This window comes from Centruroides vittatus, unplaced genomic scaffold (assembly GCF_030686945.1).
Source record: "Centruroides vittatus isolate TY-2023 unplaced genomic scaffold, ASM3068694v2 contig_18, whole genome shotgun sequence".
Taxonomy (NCBI): Eukaryota; Metazoa; Arthropoda; class Arachnida; order Scorpiones; family Buthidae; genus Centruroides; species Centruroides vittatus.
In genome coordinates, this window is record NW_027121101.1 from 1,409,723 (window position 1) to 1,430,808 (window position 21,086).

A 21,086-nucleotide genomic window follows, 5' to 3' on the forward strand; every position below is an offset into this window, starting at 1 on the left:
AGAATGTTATGTTCCAGTACTATTAAGTTTTATACAGTGGAATAATTTTTTATTAGTTTTTTTTTTCAATTACTTTCTACTGGCATAAAAACACTGATTTACTGTTTTTCTTGATTTTTCTAATTAAAATATTTCATAGGAAAAAAAATTTTAAATTATTAATCTAGTCCCTATTTATCATTTATTATTGCATATAAGTTTTGTACTGAGTGACTGAAATTATGAATAAATATGTAATACCCAAAAAAAGAAATTAAGACTTGAATAGAAAAAGTTTTTTTGCCTTGAGTACAATCTTATCTCATGCTTTAGTAACACACCAAATATTCTCATTACATAAGTACCAGCAGTGGCGTGCCGTCATTGGAAGCGATGGAAGCGCCGATTCCACCTTCTAATGACCTTCCCTTGTATTTTATAAAATATAAATTTTCATATTTTAACGTACTTTGAATTAATTAAAATTAATATTTTATTATAACTGCATTATGTATCTTTTACAAATTTCTATACTACATGTGAAAAAAAACGATAACATTGCTATTGTATATTCGAATAATTCGGTGGCGGAAGGAATGTCGAAACCGGGTCAGTCTCCAATCAGCCAGATTATATAGGCATTAGCACATGCGGTTTACAGTGCACCAACCTCACCCGGTTTAGCTGGTAGAAGCGACACACTCGTAAAGAGTACAGCTTTATATCCCGGAGCGGTTGTGGGCTGTTAGCCACCTGCCTGTCAACTTCCAAGCAGCCAGATTATAGGCATTGGCGCATGCGCTTTACAGAACACCAACGTCACCCGGTTTAGCTGGTGGATGCTTCACACATAAAGCTTCTAATTTTATATCCCGGACCGGTTGTGGGCTGTTTAGCCGCCTGCCTGCTAGATATTCGGCCGCCCTAGCCCGATTATGTGAATCACGAGTAGACTAGATCAACGGCGGGCAACCCCGGCCCGCGGGCCAGCTACGGCTCGCGAAAAGTTTCTATCCGGCCCGCGAGATCTTTAATAGATTATTAAATTGGAAAAATAACTAATTAATAGTTAATTTTCCAATTCTTTGTAATTTTCGAAAACGATAAGAGAAATAAATGTAGTATAAACTTTTTATTTATTTATTTCATATTTGCAGACTAAAAAAATTACGAGTCACAAAAAGGCGTCAATTAACTACTACGGCCCGCGGAAAAACGTAAAATTTATTCTGGCCCGTGTTATAAAAAAGGTTGCCCACCCTAGACTAGATTTATAACTTAACCCAACCGATAGGAGTTTACTGGCATGTTTTTATGATAGTTCTGTATAGTTGACAGGAGTTTAAAAAAATCCATTAAAATATTTGATATATTTATTCTGTATTTAGTCTGCTCTCCCATCTTATATTACTTACGGGTTTCAATGTTAAACCGGTGATATTACGATTATAGTATGTCCCATCTGTAAGGGAATGCAGAAAAAACGTGTACAATTCTTGTATAATGTTAAAAAATTAACTGTTACTTTGGCATCATCATTTACAACCAAATTTAATGAATGAGACGTACAATGGTACAAAAAAAGCTCTAGAATTTATTTTCCTTAAATGTACGATCTAAGTATCGGTTGTCATAAAAATTTGTCTTTCCAATGTTTTCCCAAGATTACAGATATTCAAGTACAAAGTAACTGGTTTTGACTTATTTCTACTAAGAAGTAGTTAAATAATTAAGAGATTAGGGAATGGGGACATAAATAAAACCCTACTGAAAGAGCCAGAATTTTACTTAAACAAAAGCTTAACCGAACCAGTCACTTGCTCAGTACAGTGGGAAACTGATTTCCGTGTACACCTGGTACTAAAACGAATTGCAGTAGTTAGAAAACAAATGACTATTAAGTTTAACATATTTACATCTATGGTGAGGAACGTTTAAAATTTACAACGGCCCCGTCGCGTCCTTTGAGATATACTAGTGACGCGACAAAAGAGGCATTTGACATTGACCGATATCGGCACCCTCGGGATTTGGCACGGACACACCTACCTGGACCGTCTCTGATTCCATCATTAGCCACTCGTAGGGAGCTACAGTATTTCACTAAGTGGATTGTTTTAAGATTTAAAAAGTAAAGAACATTTTGTTATTTTTATGTACGTTTCTTCCCAAAGTTATATTTAATTATAAGTTTCTTTAAAAGTATATTCGTACAATTGAAGAATTTTTTGTACTAGGTATGTATTACGTATGGTTTTGTACTAGGTATGTACTAGGTATGTATTCGTCACACATTTTGTTTTACCAAGTAAGTTTTTCTGATAATTTTAATATTAGCCCTTATATCGTGGCTAGTGATTCAAAAATTTATTTTAAAAAAGTTTTGGCTCAAGACCATATAATGAAAAAGAAAACATTATTAAAAGAGAAAGACCAATGCCTAAATTAAATATAAATACGTCAACAAAAAATTTTCGACATTTTGACGATAAAATTTATGACGAATGACGATTCTTTCGTAAAATTGAAGCAATTTGGAAATCAAAGAGGAATAGAATTTAACATTGATAGACAATATAAAATAAATATTGAAAATTATAAGATAATTACAATTAATAGATATATCTAAATTAATAGATGTTATATGTTTTTTCTCAAAGCGAGAATTGGCATTTAGAGGGCGTAGGAAATTTATTGAATCTAATAACGGAGGTAATTATATTGAACTTTTTTATTTATTAAGTACGTCAGATAATCTATTAAATATACATTTAAAGAAGTATACGGTTTTTACTGGCTTATCGAACAAACGAATACGAACGGGCCCTGACGCGCAATTAATTGATTGCCCCTGAAAGTCGGCTTCTTACAGAAACACAGCTTCCCTATCATCAAATGTCACGGCACGCCACTGAGTACCAGTATATATTATTATTGATGATATTCTTTAATATAACCTGTGGATGACATGTTAAACAAGTTGAAAATGTTTGTTTTGAACATAAATGTTTCATTGTTAAGGTGTTATTGCTATTACCAATTTATAAGTAATGTTTTTATCCTAGTTACTGGAATATTTGTCTAATAAACTGAAATATATTTTTTCTGTCTATATTTTAATTTTTTTTATGTAGCTATGTGGTTTATATATTAGAATTTATCATTTGCATATTAGTCAATACAACATATTGGTCAATGTAAACTATTAATTTTTTATATAAAAAACAAGAATAATTTTGTACTGACAAAATTAATATCATCATTTTTTCATATCCTTAAATATTGCTGTATTTAAATGATAACAATTATTATGAAAGTCATTGTAGAGGTATGAATTTTCAATCATCATAATACAAATGTTAAATAATTAAGATTATATAATTTTCTAAAACAATATTTCCTTAAATGTTATATTTTTATCAGTAATATTAAACAATATAACAAGCAATTATTTATTGTGACATTGTCACAATGCCAGGCTGCAAATTTTAATCATATTTTTAATTTATTTAATTTAAAATATATGCTCTCCATCTCAAATAAGTAGTGGCTTGCCCCTGTACATCTTACTTTTCATTTAACACACAAAGCCATACTGGTCATTGGTCACAAAGCCATCTAACACTTTCAGGGAAAAATTTTTGAATTGAAATAACACGACTTCCAGTTTGCATCAGAAGTTTGTATATAGTTAATCGGGCCTCCTGCCTGAGGTTTCCATTACTGGTCTTGTCTAACTCTGTTCAAGATTAAGGAAAGACAGATGGATGACAGTGGGAATTTATAAGTCTACAGTTTTTTCAAATTGCAGCCCAATCAAGAGAAAAATTACTCTGTTAAGAAACTGTGCATAATGTTAATTAATTATAGTAATTATAACATGAATAAATAATTTAGTTACAAATTATTATATTGAAATAATGTTTTTAGAAAACTTATATGTCAAATTATTTTATCGTCAAGATACTATATATTAGTTTCTTAGAGATTTTCAAGAATTAGGCTATAAAAAACTATTGTACTGCAAATAACTCTTAGCAGTTTAATATTATAAATGCATGAACTGTTCACTTAGTTTAGAAATAGCTTCATAATGTATTGAAAATATTTTACAAGTTAAAATGTGGCAAAATGCCATATTAGAAAAATTGCTATTTATGGATAAGTTAAATAAAACTTATAACAACAACAAAAAAAGAAATTTTATAAATGCAATCTGAAAATATAAGTTAAATAATTATATAAAATTACTTTTGTATTTTTAAAATTGTTCATATTATATATATATAACCTGACACATTAATATTTATATAAATTAATTTTATTTTCAAATTAGAAAAACTTGTAAAGGTTCAAAAAATTTTATGTATCTCATAATATTGTAGATCACTATATGTATGTTAAGTAATACATAATGCTATTAAAATATTTTAAAATGAAACAAAATTTTAAACTACTAATTTTAATTTTACAATATCCCATTTTTAAAAGTTAGTTAATAAATCAAAAAAGTTATCATGCAATATAGTAATTTTAAAATAAAAATAAGTATTCTTTCTAGTATTTGTTTTTACAATTGATATCAGTCTAATAAGATAAGACACATTAAAAGATTTATGATGTTTTTTAAAATAAAGGGTGTAGTTTTAATGAAACAAATTTTATTATGAATTATTAATAACAATATGAAAAAATAGTTTGAAACTAAGAACTTGAAATATTGTAGTCAAGTATAATGAACAATAATTTGACTTGTTAGATTACAATTTGAATAATGATTAAACAATAATCTTATTTAATATGTAGTTATGACAAAACCTGATTAAATATTATTTTAAGAAAATAATTAAGATACTCTTAAGGAATATTAATTTTAAATTATTGCACTTTCAAAGTTCTGAAGGATTTAAAATTTTATGTACAAGCTTAATGCCAACTTATCTATTCCATTAAATAATTTATTGGCATATATATTATAATTAAAGTTTGATATATAGTAAAATGAATAATAATTATGAGTTTTATATGCTTACTGGAACTTTATTCAGAAACTTAAAGATAACTATATCATTTTTCTTTGAAATAGCTTTTGATTGTTTATTAGCAAATGCAAATTACTTTTATTTTTATTCATTTATTTTTTATTTGTTTCAAACTAATAAAATGATTCTTAAATATTTGTTATTTTGTAGTTGAAGATATTGTAGTTTTGTAATCTACTGTTAAAAGTTTACATTTCATTATTAATAATTTATTACTTTAAAATGTTTAAAATATAAGTATTTGAATAATAAAATTATTAAAATTATAAAGATTTATTTATTATAGATTTTAATAATAATAAATAATGAATCCAAAAATATATATTAATACATGAAAAATGAAACAAAGTAAGTATTTTTTATAATTATAGTGCGTGAGAAATATGACATCATCTCAGGAAACAATGTTAAATAGTTTATAAATTAATTTATATAAGGCTAATGTATTTCAAATAATAATTTTTTATTTTACTATATACTTAATCATAAGTTTTCTATATAACTCACTAAATTATAGAGAAAAGAAGCATAAATACTCTTCTTATAATCATCTGTCTTCTGTAATTATCCTTGTCAAAAAGGTAAAATAAATTTATTGCAGTTCAAAAATTGAAAATATTATATCAGTATATATATATAGATGAACTAATAAGTTTAGGCATATTTTAATGGATGCAACATAAATAAGATTTCTCATTTCTTAATATAATGATTTTATGCTAGTGTAAATTCCTAAATGTTTTTCTTGAATAAGAAATCATTTTCAATGATTTATTTTCTAAATTCAAACATAAATTTTAGACATTAGAACTGTATTTATTTTTCATAACATGCATAGATTATAGTTACAATAGAAGGAATAATTTAGTCTATTTATTTGGAATGAGATATTATATAATGAAATAAAATTAGACATTTTAGATTTTTTAGAGGAGCAGTCATATTGATGATTATAAAATTCATTGAAGACAATTTTAAACTATTTATATTAAAAACAGTTTATTTTTGTATTATAAATTGTAATAAAAATTTGAATTAATAATTATTTCAGAATAATAAACAGAATAAACCAGTAATTTTGAGTTCTTGAGAATTCTCATAAAAATTGATTTTAATTAAGTCACTTATTTTCCTTATATTTACATTCAGCTTTGTTTAAAAAATATTTTTAGTAATTATTGAAATAACTTATCAAAAACAATTTGAAAATGCATGAATATGTAAATATGAAATGAAACTAACACTAGTATGATTTTTCACATATTCTTTAATTCATGTATTTATATTTTTAAAAAACCACTAGTTAAGATTTACAAGAGTAAGAACTGTGTTTCAAGAGAGTCTAATATTTCTGCACATTCCATTCAATATTTTTTTTTTTTTTTTTTTTACATAACAGTATATGTGTTTTAATTCTTCATTAAATACATTTTAGTTAAAACTACAGTTCACTTATTTCAACTTGCCTTTATATACATTTGATTGAAATGGAAATGAAGATAAGGGTATAAAAACCTTATCTATTTAATAAGAGATTTTTGTGAATTACAAAAAATAATACAATTATTCTTTTCTTTTTTTCTTCTTTACCAAACTTGCACTAAGTGAGGTAGTCATAATTAGAATCATTTTTTTAACATAACGAATATTGAAAAATATTAATTATACATATTTATATATATCAATTAATATATCATTTATTATAAATTAAAAAATAAATAAACATATAATTTACAAAAAAAAAATTTTGATTCTTAACTGCAGTATATGGAAATAATAAATTAAAAACTTTGCAGTTAATTTCTTTTAACAATTATATAATGAAGGCATAAATATAATAAAAGCTGTTATGTAATTTCTATGTTACTTTGTTATTAACAATTCTTAAACCCTTCAAAACAACAAATGAGCCAATCATCATGATGTTTAAGACCATATTACAGTATTTATTTACTTTTTTGCAGTTTGAAAATTTCACAGTAGTTTCTGATTATTGGCAGCTTAAGAGAGTAATTGAAATTGTTTTTGTCCTTTGTGATAAGATTCGTATACAACTTGTACCTAAATCTAAATTTTTTTTTCTTTTTGGCAAAACCTGACACCAGTGAAATAACCACATATATAAATTGGATTTAAAAATTTTACATTTAAACTAACATTCAAAATTTAACATTTATCATAAAATCTGAATAATTATAGTTAATATAGCATTAATTAAATATAAAATTTACACAATTCTGATAGACAAATTGTAGTTTTTGGTTTTATTCAATGTTCTATATAAAATTGAAAATTTCCAACTGGATCAACAAATTTATTTGCACCATTTATTGTTCTTTTTAATGATAAAGCGATTCAGAATGATTTTTTTTAAGCAACAATGGAAGAATGATTTAGTGATTAACAACAGAACTGTTACATATAAATAAGATATTAAATGTATATTGATATATAACAGAATAATGATTATTTTCTATTACTATTGAGAGTATTTAAATACACAGAGTGAAAAATTTTAGATGGCCAATTCTCCAATATAAAATGAAAAAAATACACAAAAAATAATCAGAATAAAAAATAAAACTATATAAAATTTTTTCAACTTCTGTTAAGCAATGCACTTTTTTTTCTTATAAAAGTTCTGTAAATATTTGGCACTCTTATTAACCATCTGGAGTGCAACAAATAGAATATTCAAAATTTCCAATTGCTTAACCATTAAATAATATCAAACATTAGCACCCTCTGAAAATATTCCAAACTGGAGCATTGCAAAAAAAACACAATACACAAATATTCTCTCTGATATTTTAAAGATATTTATGCAATAAATCTGATCTTCTATTCTACATTTAGATTATATAAATACTATATATATATATTTATCATTCTTGAAACATTTTGCAAATTTATAAGTTGGAATTATGCACAAATTACTCAAATAGTCCTATTAACATTTTATCACATTTGGAATGGTCCTTTCTTTGTGGAAGATGACTTTAGTTAAGATCATTAATCCATTTTACTCATTTCTAAAAACTGTGTGTGTGTGTGTGTGAGAATAATTTTTCAATTATAATACTCAATACTAGCATCAGATCAGTAAATGTAAAAAAAAAAAAACCATTATTTTATATAAAATCTGTATAATGCTTGAGAATGTGTAGATAAAATAAAAAATAAAAAAAAACCAGTTTAAAATATAAATGATTTCAGATGATAATTAAATTTTAAAATGCGGAGAATGCCTTATTGCAATAACTATGGACGTGAATTGGAATATTAAGGAAATACTACTTTTAGATGTAGTGGACGCTAACGTTCAAACAGTTTTTTCTGATGGGAAATAAGCATCTCGATGACATCCTTTTCTAAATGCCATGCAGACAATTGATGATCTGGTGTAGTTCCTATTTCAGGTGAACGTAATAAAGTTGGACAGAATACAGTACTAAGATTTTGAGGGGTCATCAAATTCTGCTTCCTCTTTTCAGCAACCCTATTTAAATGTGTCATGAGGAACTTTAATGTTTGGTAATGGGCAGGTGGCAACAAACTTAATGCTTCTTTAAGACCTTCTAATTGTAGTTCTTGGGAAGAACGTTTAATGGCATTGATGAAATAAGAGTAAGCTTCAAATGTGATTAAAGGAATGGGTAAAAGTCTAAAAAACAATTTTAATACTCCCGTGATGACATGTATATCTTCATAAACCAAAGGACTTATATCTGCATTTTCTCCGTCTTTATCAAAAGCTAATCGAACTGCTTCAATTTCATCACTGAATCCAGAAACTCTGTATAATCCTTCTACTTCTAAACCTCTATTTTCTATTTCTTTGATGCACATATCAACTACAAGTGGTCTCAACGTATTGTGTGCTTTGACTAGCATAGTTAAATCAACCCCAAACATTCTTTTAACATACTTCAAATCAGGTAAACATTCATTTGGAACTTTTTCTGAACAATGTTTATGGGCACTGAATCCACAATCTTCACACTTAACACCTTGAGCAATGAGTCCCCACATAAAATTACCACAAAAATCACACCAAGGCAAACCCTTAAAATTATGAACCTTAAAAGAATGAGGCTTCTGAAACTGTTGAACGTCAATGTCATTTGCTAATGTATCTCGAGAAGGAGACACATTTATCTGTAAAAATACAAACTCTGAAGTAGCTTTCTCACAACTATCAGATGAATCAATATGATTAGAATCTGATTTACCAAGACTGCGATCTTTATGACTATTAAGACTTTGACAATGTTTATTGTTTTTTAATCTTCTTCTCTTATATGAATTAAGAGTCATATAGGGGCTATCCTCATATCTGGATTCAACACACATCATTGCAATATATTCTCCAGCATGTGCTTCAAGATATAAAGTGATGAGACCATCTGCTACTAAATCTTGTATTGTATCAAATCTTTTCTCTCCAACATAATGTTTACCATCATAATATAATCGAAAATTTTTGGTAATGCCTCCAAATCTCATGCTAAGTGTATATTGGCCATTTGCCCTCTGACTTTCTCTGACAAGATAACATCCATCTCCTTCTTGGAGTAGTCTGTCAGCTTTCTCACGAGATATTTTTCCATGAAACTCTCTACCATAGTGAGAAGGTCTGCTTCGTATTTCATAATTACAAACAATACGTTTAGGTATCAGTGCAGCTTGTTGAAGTTGATATAAATAAGACTTCCAAAGAAAGGGAATCTTGCTTGTAGGTCTACTCCTCCAATTATCTTCCAACACATGAGCCATTAATCTTCAAAATATGACAACAACGTAGATATATTAATTATTATTAATTCTTAATTTCCAATAAATTTAAAAATTGTCGTCTGCCTTTAGACTTCATCTGTTCCGCCATTTTAATACTTTCCTCATTCCATTCAATATTAGCATTCTGCAATTTAAAAAATGCTATTATTATTATTATAAGAAAAACCAATATGGCTGTAAAATCTTATATATTAAGTAATTATGTATTAATATCAAACTTAACAACTTAACTAAACACTACACACACAACCAATATCCAGAAAGAAAAACTAAAAGAAAGCATTTTAACTAAAAGAACTAACTACTTAACTAAAAGAAAACTCTAAACTATCATTGAAGCATTTTGTATATTAAATAATTACTGATATATATTAATATATGAATATTTTAATACAAATTTTAAGATTTTGACCAACTTAACAGGACATTCATTTAAAATGTGCCTGTAATTAAACATAATAATCTCTGTAAAAACTTTTTATTTATTTATTTTTTATATATGTATATAATATAGGGGTGATATACAAAGTAAATGATAAAATGTTTTTGTTTTTACTTTTGTTACAAAGTGTTTTCATGCCATCAGAATTATTTCTATATTAATTTTTTTTTAAATTTAGTATTCTATTCTTCAGACATTTTTGATAAATCTTGATTTCTTTACTATTGAAAAGTTTATTATCCTTTGGATTTAATTTCTTTTTAGTCTTTTCATTCTTTTAGCCTATTTGTACTTTTGTTTAAATTGCTTTATTTTCAACATAGATGCAGCAATGAAAAGATTAAATTAAAAATCATAAACACTTCACATATGACCAATATCCAGTGAGAAGAAACTACAAGAAAACAAACATTTTCATCTGCATTTTACTGTACTGCATTTTTATCCAAATGCAGTTAGCTTGATGATGCTCATTAAACACGAATGAAAACATCTGCTTTCTTGTTTCTTCTTGCTGGATATTGGTTATATGTGCAATGCTTATTAACTTATACTGTATTCAATTTTGAATAGTTGAAATTAAAAATCTTTTATTCTCTCTATAGCATTAGTTTGTAAGTAATTACCAAGTTCCTTACTGAGGAGGCGATGATTTATGTTATGATACAATACCAGGCTACAGAAGATGATTTAATAATTTAACCTTTAATTTCTTAGGTTACAGAGCTACAATGCAATAGTACCGGGTGAACACAGAATCAACATGTGTGTACACATAATGAGGTTTGAACCAAAAATGAGGTTTTGAATCAGGTTGCTAGGTCTTTTAAGTTCTTGAAGTTCCTCCTGGTGGCAACTTTTTAATTTATGACCAATGATGTCACCACAGTACTCCCCCCCCCCAGTGTACCATAGGTACAAAGTTAGAGGTATCGGGTTGAACTTAATCCTTTTTTCCGATTGTGTCGTCGTGTCGGTAGTTGCAGACTCACTTGGAGTGTTTATAGTTGGTCGTTCTGGGGAGTCTGGAAGTGCTGTCCTGTACAATGAGTTTGATGGTGTGCTGACATTTCCGTTGTTCAAAAATGCTGCTTTCAGTTGGTCAATGTTAACTGTTGTCATTTTTTCATTAGCTAGGATTGTGAAATGCTTGGATGTCTCTGTGATAACTGGGAAGGGGCCATTGTAAGGGGGGTCAGAGAAGTTCTATGCCCTTTTATCCACATATGTGTGAGCAGGTGTCAAGTGCTGGGTGAACAAAGTGAGAGGATTTTACATGTGCAGACATTGGAGTCAGCATAAGCAATTACATTTTGGATCGTGGGTGGTGGAGAAAGGATAAAGGATCCATTGGTGGTTCCCACAAAGGATGAAAGAACTACCGGGAGATGAAGGGTTGTGTCATACACCCATCTCAGTATAAATACCGTTGATGTCTTCTTTTAATGCAGATCGAATGCCAAGAAGGACAATTGGGAGGGATTTTATCCAGTGTTGTTCGTGACATCTGCAAGCTTGTTTTAAAGAACAATGGAATCATTGAACTAAACCACTGTCCGATGGATGATACTATGTTATATGTATGTGCTGGATGCCCAGCTTAGCTGTCAGGGAGGCAAACAGGTGAGATTGGAATTATCAGCTTTGATTGATGGTGATGATGAGGGTGAATCTGGAGATCCAATGAGAGATGAAAATGTGAGTGACTGTTTCAGCAGAGATGTCATGGAGGGGAACAGCTTCAGGTCACCTTGTGAATTTATCTATGCAGGTGAGTAGGTAGCTACCATAGATCCATCTGAAGGGGAAGTTGTCTGACGAGGTCAAAATGCACATGTATAAATTGATTGGATGGAAGGTTGAATCTCTGAAGAGGGCTGTTGGTATGCCGATTTACTTTGGAGCATTGGCAGATTATGCAGGAACGGGTTCAGTTAGCAATGTTCTTCTGCATTGAAGGCATGAGGTCCTTAGTGGGCCAAATTGTGCATGGAAGAGATTTGACGGCAAAATTGGAGAGGTATGTAAGGGTAAACCTTGTTGTCCTTTGGGTCACAATATAGCTGTAGTGACAGGCTGATTTGAAGTGGCTGTAGTGTGAGTGATGTTTTGTTGTCCATGAGGAATGCAGTTGGCTGCTGACGTTAGCTTGAGCTTCTGTTATGACAATAAAATCTGTCACAGGAAGTTGAATCTTGTGATTTGAGAAAGGGTGTCTGCCACAATGCCACAATGTTGTTCGAATCGGTGATGTGCCTGATATTAGTGCTGAACTGTGCAATGTAATTGAGATGTTGCAGCTGACATGGGGAGCAAGTTTCTGGTTTTTGGTGAAATATGAAGGTGAGTGGATGATGTTCCATAAAGATGACAAAGTTCTGACTATCGATGGTATGGCGGAAATGTTTGATCACAGTATATAGCAAGTAGTTCTCTGTTGTAGAAACTGTACTTTATTTCAGTAGAGGTTAGGTTCTGCAAAAAGAAGACTAGTGGGTAAGGTTCTTTTGTAATGTGGGTTTTGAGTACAGCACCAATGGCGACATTAGATTCATCTACCATTACGGAGAGACTTTTGTTTGATGAATAGTACACAAGGGTTGCATTTGAGAGATCTACTTTATGTTAATTGAAGGACTTTAGGGCAGGTTTGTTCCAGGAGATGATGCATTTATCATTTTTCTAGGAGGAACTCTAGTAGTGGGGCCTGAGTTTGGGCTATGTTTGGCAGAAAGCATCCATAAAAATTGAGCATGGCTAAGAAGTGACACAGCTCAGTGATGGTTTTAGGTTGAGGAAAATTGCCGATGGCTTTGGTTTTTGATGACAAGGGCTTTATGCCTGATGACGTGATTATGCAGCCAAAAAATGGAACTGCAGATTTTTCAATGATGTACTTGGATGGGTTTAATTTTAGGCCAAGGTCTTGCAACTGGAGGAACATTTGGCAAAGATAGTCCATGTTTCATCTGCATCCTTGGACATGACCAATATTTTGTCGAAATAGAGGATTCAGAAGTCAAGGCCAAGTAGGACCTGATGGATATACTGCTGAAAAGTTTGGCCAGCATTTCATGGGCCAAAAGGCATATAGACATGTTCAAAGAAGCCAAACGGAGTTGTGGTGGAAGTTTTTGGAATGTCCATAGAGAAGACCATCTGATGATAGGCATGGGTTAGATCAAGTATGGAAAAGATGGTTTTGTTTTCGAGGAGTTGGGTGCAGTCCTGGATATGAGAGACAGGGTAGTGATTAGAGACGGAAATAGTTGCTGCACAGTTGCCACTGGCCACTGCCTTCTTGACCATATGTAGTGGGTTGGTCCAGGGGCTTTTGGATGGCTTGATGATGCCCTGGGACATTAAGAATTGAAATTCTTCACATGCTGTGTGGAGCATATCAAGTGGCAACTGTATGTTTTGAGAAAACAGGTAGCCCTTCTGTCTCAATGTGGTGGAAGGTGGTTGATGTTTTGTTAGTTTCAGAAATTATTGATGGGTTTGTAATTGTTGTAAACTCTGCCAAAATCCAATGGTAAGGGGAGTTGTTGGTCACCACAATGATATTAGTGAAGGTTTAGGTTGGTTCTGCCGGCAACCACAAGACTCAAGCTGCATGACTCCATTGATTAGTCGATTATTTTGGACATCTATAAGTAGGTTGAATTTTGTCAAAAGATTGATTCCTATTATGGGTTGAGTCATGTCTGCTATTACAAGTGGCCATGAGAAACTTCGATTTAGATTAAAGTGTTGAGTGTCAGTTGTTTCATTCTGTACATTGGTATAGGCATTCTGTTTGCAGCAAACAGGACTAGCTTCTCAGGTTTGTTTGGATAAGGGTTGAAACATTTTGGGATTACTGAGATGTCAGCACTGGTGTTGATGAGGAATTTATATTTGGTAGCAGGATCGGCCATGATGATTTGGTCAATGTGGTGGATGCAACTGTTGGCTGTAAGTGTCCCCAGTCAGTTTTCCACTGGTTGAAAGGAGTAAGGGGCCATTGATTTTGATGTGATTTGCTGTGGTGCCTTATGTTGTTAGGAGGCTATTCTGAGTATTTGAGGGTGCAACACAGGTTGTTGAGTGACACAGTGAGGCTTTTAATTTGTTTGGTTAATTCTGAAACTTGGTTCTCCAGAGTTGAGATTGCAGTTGGATCATGTTTGACCATATGAATATGCACAGGGGAGACTAATTCCATGATTTTGTTGGCCTTAGTGGCCAGTTGTTGCAGTTTTTCATTCAATGTGACTAAGATAGCTTGTATATTCTATGGTAACCTAGAAAGCCAGATTGATTTTAAAAGATCTTTGCTAAAGTGGTTACCAGCTAAATCATGTAGCTGCATTTACAGGAAGGATGGATTTGGTCTTCCAGCTATATGAGGGTGGTTGTCGTGGTTTCCTGCCTCAGCCATGATTTGAGCTTAGTTGACTGTGGCCATGCAAAGGCAGATAGAAGTAAATGATGTGTTGCACACATTCAGCACGTGGCAAGAGAATAAAGAAGGATGGCACATACAATACTTTTCTGTTGATCAGTCGACCATTGACGAAAACTGTCCGTGGTTACACTTTTTGGAGGTTTAGATGAATGGATAGACATTGTTAAGGGAAATGAAAGTCTAATGTTGCATCTGATGTGAATGGATGAAATTTTCCTGGTGTACTGTAGAGTTCTTCTTCGGGTAGAGGGCACTGCAGATCACATTCGGGTTACAACTTTTTAGTGCTAGTTTGTAAGTAATTACCAAGTTCCTTACTGAGGAGGCGATGATTTATGTTACGATACAATACCATGTTACAAAAGATGATTTAATAATTTAACCTTTAATTTCTTAGGTTACATGACCTACAATGCAATAGTACCAGGTGAACACAGAATCAGCATGCATGTACACATAATGAGGTTTGAACCAAAAGTGAGGTTTTGAGTCAGGTTGCCAGGTTTGTTAAGTTTTTGGAGTTTCTCCTGGTGGTGACTTTTGGATTTATGACCAGTGGTGTCATCACACTTCCTTATTAAATTCTTGTGCTTCTTAATTATTTCTTTCATAGCTTTATAATGTTATAACTGCCATATATACAACTAGGGTTGCCAACTCAGTGGGTCAGAAATCCTGGAGTGCTATCAAATGCAGCATCCTACCTGACAGAAAATTCAGAAGTATGAAAACCATATATATGAAACCCAAGCTATTTAAACCCCATAACCAATAACCTAAGCTTTTAAACCCCATAACCCGGGGGACAGTTAATTATTTAATTAATTAATTTTATTGATTATGTAAAATAAATTGCAAAATATCTTTTTAGAATCCATAAAAACGTTTTTTACATAAACAATAAATAAATTAACTATCCCCTCGGGTTATGGGGTTTAAATAGCTTGGGTTTAATATATTTAGTTTTTGTACTTTTGAATTTCCCGCCAGGTAGGGTGATGCATTCGAGAACACTAACCAGGAGGTGAAATAAAAAAAAACAATGAAAATCTAATATTTTTTATTTATTTAAATTCATATTTTTTTACACTGCGAGCAGCTTGCAATGCCTCTTGATTGGAGATGATAAAATTATAAAATTCTTTACAGGTGTATTTGAAATTTGTGCACACTTGTATTTCAGATTTTACATGTGTTTCATTCAATCGATTACGATTTTCTGTCCAAAGTTCATTTACTATGCTGAAAACACACTCGGCAGTGGTGTTTGCGATAGGAATTGGTAAAGCGAATGCAACAAGTTTTTTTTTTATTTCTTTGCCAGATTCACCCACATATTTTTCAAAAAAATTGTTCCAATGCTGCTTTGTTTTGCTTGCCACAACTTTACGAACTTTTTGCAGTAAACAGTAATCACTGTACAATTTATGCTCATTTATAGACACATTCAGAGAAGAACTCGGATCTTTTAGTTCATTCCAGTCGATTTCTTCATCCATTGTCAAAATGTTCATTTACTTGTAAATACTCGTAGAGTCATCAAATTCATACAACTTATTCAAATAAGTCAAACATCGCTCCAAGTATTTTTCTGTGTGTTCTTTAAAAGTATTTTGACCACTAACTGTCAACTTCTTCAGACATTGCATTGCTGACTGTCCATAAAACATACCATTCTTTTAGTTAATAATTTTGTTTTGCAATTCTGTCATAATCGTGTGTAGTTCAGGTCATGTAATATAGTCATTTTCCAGTTTTTTTTGTAGAAACATCAAAAATTTGCCTTATGCTATGAATAAAATGGCAGAAGCATAATGAAAGACTGTTCTCATCTTTAAAGGCTCTCCAAATTATTGCTGTACATTCATCATCACCTTCATTAAGAAAATATTCTCTCAAAGCCGGCCAATTCAAAAGAATTCTTTCTAAAACTGGAAGCAAAGAGAGCCATCGTGTAGGCACATAGTGGAGAATAGATTTGTACTCTAAATAAGTGAAATCGAAGAATTCCTTAAGCTTTGCAGTTTGCTTGGAAAATGCAGAAAATTCACTGTAAACTTTCAATACAAATGATTCCACATCAAACTGCAATGTTTTTAATGCATATTTGTTACAATTATGTAAAATGTGGCATTTAATTCACCTTCAAAATATTTGGATTTTCAGCCTTAAGTTTTTGAAAAACTAAGTTATAAATTCCATAGTTAACTGAAGCATTATCTTCAGATAGTGAAGATACCGATTACCACAATAATCTGTTTTCCTGTAAAACTTTACAGAGCTGTGTTTTGATCACTTTACTAGTTTCAGCAGGGTCTTGGTTTGAAACAAGAATTACTTGATTTTTATCATCTTTAACTGAAAACCATTGCACCATAACTGGAAACATTTTAAAATTTTCTTTGTTAGAAGAATTTGTACAAACATAAAAATACATTGAATCATGCAATTCGGATAGCAGTATTTCTTGCGACAGTGGGACTATGACATTTTCACAAATAGCTGTAGCTTTAGTTCAGCCGCATGCTATTTCCTTTGCAACTTCTGAATCAGGAACCAACTTATTTGTACAATCTTGGCTTGAGTAGCTGTGATGATGTTTAATTCCATGATACACAGATGTAACTTCTGCAACAGTTATTTGATCTTTATCTCATGAATGTTTTTCACAAAGAAACTAGAAATTGATGCCACAGAAGACTTGTTTTTGAAAAGTAACTTATGTTTTTTACATTCTGAATGCACAAATACAAAGGTAAGAGAGCTCTGAGCTCTCTTACCTTTGTATTTAACTGAAATATTGGTCCTGCATAATTTACATTCATCAGTGAAATTGTCTCATTTTCTAAGCCAAGTACTAAACAGAGGATTGTTCAACCAGTTTTCATCAAAACTTGTACTATATTTGACTTTCCTCTTTTTTGGTGGTGTCATTTGCATTGAAATTTCCATTATGCTATTTATGCTGTATAAATATCAAAGCAACAACAACAATACTCACACATTTACAAGTACAAGTAATTATGTATTACTTAAATAAAAATAGTGCAATGTTTTTGCTTCTGTCTCATTCTGGTCACTAATTATGCAAATGATGATGCGCAGTGGGAGAAAGCTGGGCAGGGCGTCGCAAGTTGCAACAGGTGCGGGCGAGTGATCGGACATGTGTTGACTTGACTGACACAAAAACAGTAGCAGCTATAGCGACTTGGGCTCTGGCTCAGTAGCAGCATCAGTTGGTGCAACACAGAGAGCAGCAGTGATGCCGACCGAAGCAGCTACTGAACTGGAGCCTGAGCCTAAGCTGCTAGCTGCTATGTCATTTTGTGGGTTTCATGTTTTGAGGGTTGAGGGGCAGTAGCAGCTCCAATTTTTTTCAGTGCTGGTGATGCAAAAAAAACTGGGAGATTTTAAAAACTAAGGGTCTTTTTCTGGGAGAATTGGCAACCCTATATATAACTGTATAATTCAACTTCAAAACTTAAAGCTCAAAATTTGTGTTTAGACCTATACTTTCCATATAAATTGACCTCCTCCATACAAAAGCTATTGATAGACTGCATTTCATATCCCCATTTTGATTCTAGCCTATGTCAGTGATGGTAAACTCATTAGCTGTGAGTCAGTCGTTATCTGTATGACAATTTTAAAGTACCTACATTGAATGTTTAGAAAATATTAAATTTTATAAGTTAAAAAAAAATATTTGATAATTTCAAAACTTCATTTATGTAGTGTGAAAGCAAGAACCTAAAGCTATTGTGAAAAGTCTTAAAGGCTAGTAATTATGAATCTCAGATTGAAAAATTAACATAAAATAAACAACAAAAGATTTTTCAATAAACAAAAGATTTGTTTTCATTATAATCACATTATTTTCTTTTCATTACAATATATAGAGATTATTGTTTTTTTCTTTTATAAATTACAAATTTTCTTTATTTCATTTTTTAAAACATTTTTGTTATTTTTTTAATTACTCAAATTAAACATTTGATTTATAATTTGGAGTTGCTAAGTTCTGAATTCAATTTTGACCCACCTTCAGAAAAAGTTCTGCCATCACGGGTCTGTGGCAGAAGCTTATATTGATATATCAATCTTAATACCTTTTTGATATTATATTGATAAATTTTCCTCATAATTCTTTGTATTTAATATTATTGTTTTATTTAAATATATTTTAAAATAAAAATTATATTTTATGCTCATTTTTGTTATTCTTTATGTTTTGTTACCTTACTAATCTAAATGAACAATTATAGATTATGTTCCATATTTTTGGTAAAAATAACTTAAATGATGTAACTTAGATAAAATGTAAATAAATGAAATCTCTGATAAATGAATTACTATGAACATATTAGATTTAATAGGAAAATGAAAGTAGAAGAAAATTGAGTTCACAAAATAAAATTAAAGTTCAAAAATATATTTTATGAAGTCTCTCTCTTATTAACTTAGGAAGAGAGAACTTTTCTGTTCTAATATATGAAATCATGTTTTTTGTCACTGTACTGCTTTTTGTGACAATTGTATTGCCTATAAAAAATTAATTTAATTAGTCAAAACTATTTCAAGGATTTGAAAAGTTTGATATAGCTACAGAAAATGAGAAATGTCATTAATATAGAGAGTTGAACATTCCATGTTCTCCACAGGATGTATTTACCATTGTCACAAATACAGTATCGAAATTGAATAATTAAGGTCAAGCCATTGATTTATTGATTAATCCTAATGATTTTAATGAGAAAGGCTAAATATGTCTTAAAGAGAGATTTATCAATTTCTCTTTCATTTATAATCATCTGCAAACACATTAATACCTTATTAGATATTTTAGAGTATTTTTTTAAACAATTAAGAAACATAAAGAGATCATGGATGTCTAATAGGAAATTTTCAGAATAAATTTACAGATAATGCAAAAAAATTAATAAAAAAAAACAATAATAATAATAATTGGAAAATAAGAATATATAAATAAAAGTTTAAAATAGAATTTGGCATTGCAGTTTTATTGCTGATAATGTGACTAAGTATACTTAAATAAATGTGTAAGAAGATAAAAACAGGCCTTTATAAGATAGACTGATTCTGTGTTTTTATTGTGAATATTATGAACCCAATATATCTTATGTAATAAAACTGTAATATCAATATTATTATTAAAGCTTGAAAAAGAAATATTTTACAAGATTAAAATTATAATGAATATGATGACATTACCATAAATTATATATCAATTTTAACATGATCATAACACATCACATATGAATTAAGCTATGGAGAACATTGAATGTTTAACTTTCTATATTAATGACATTTCTGATTTTCTGTAGCTATATGAAATTTTTCAAATCCTTGAAATAATTTTGACTAATTAATTTAATTTTACTTTTTTATAGGCAATGCAATTGTCACAACAGTGGTACAGTGACACAAAACATGACTCATATATTAGAACAGAAAAATTCTTCATAAGTTAATAAGAGTTTAACAAACAAAATCTTATGTAGTAAAGTAACAAAATTATTTTGTTACTAGATTCAAATTTTAATAAAAAATTTATTTAGAATTCTATTAATAAATTTACTGTATTTACTCGCATATAAGATGATCTCGCATATAGGACAAGGTGTGACTTTAAAGATCAAAATAAAGAAAATTAGATTTATTAATACAATTCTAATTTTATTTTATTTAATCACAAATTAAATATCAAATGCACATAAATGCACACATTGTCCTGCAAAAATTACTGGCATTTTAAACTTTAAGGGAAAATCTTGTAAAATCAACAACATAATTTGTTCGCGTAAAGCTGGACAATCCAGAACCTTTTTTTTGCCAATTCTTAATAGTCAAATCCACTCTACATCGATTACACTTATGAGTTTTTCCGAATTCTGATTTCCGAATAATCATCTGTTTTCACATGGAAATGGATTAAAACTTATAATGGGCTCCCGTATAATTTTGGAATTCAATTCAAAAGCTTTGCTTTTCCTATTGCTATTCATCTTTACTCCTGATGATATACAAGAACAATTCAAACGACTCAGATAAAATACTTTTGTTTTTAAACACCAGAGGATGAGCTTCCAGTAAAAAGTGCAATTACACGGTTCACAAAAATTATTGCAAAAATGCAAAGAATTCTTTGCATGCATGTATAGGATGATATAGGTTTTTGAAGCAGTGAAAAATGTAAAAAAACCTTGTCTTATATGCGAGTAAATATGGTATATAAATACAGTAGAGCGTCGATAAGTGGAACCAATTGGGGACTGGGGTCTTTCCAGTTAATGATTTGTTCCAGTTTCCGACTTTGTACGAAAAAATACATTAACCTGTCCGATGTTCAAATTTT

At 30.3% G+C, this 21,086-nt stretch overlaps 1 long non-coding RNA gene and 1 pseudogene across 3 annotated transcripts in view; one reads left to right on the top strand and one right to left on the bottom strand.

Moving 5' to 3' along the window:
• The window catches only part of LOC136969545 (uncharacterized), a 99,463-nt gene that overhangs the window by 41,301 nt on the left and 37,076 nt on the right, over positions 1-21,086 (top strand). The gene's annotated exons all lie outside the window — the stretch shown is intronic.
• Positions 6,409-9,912, bottom strand: LOC136969502 (N-chimaerin pseudogene; annotated as a pseudogene).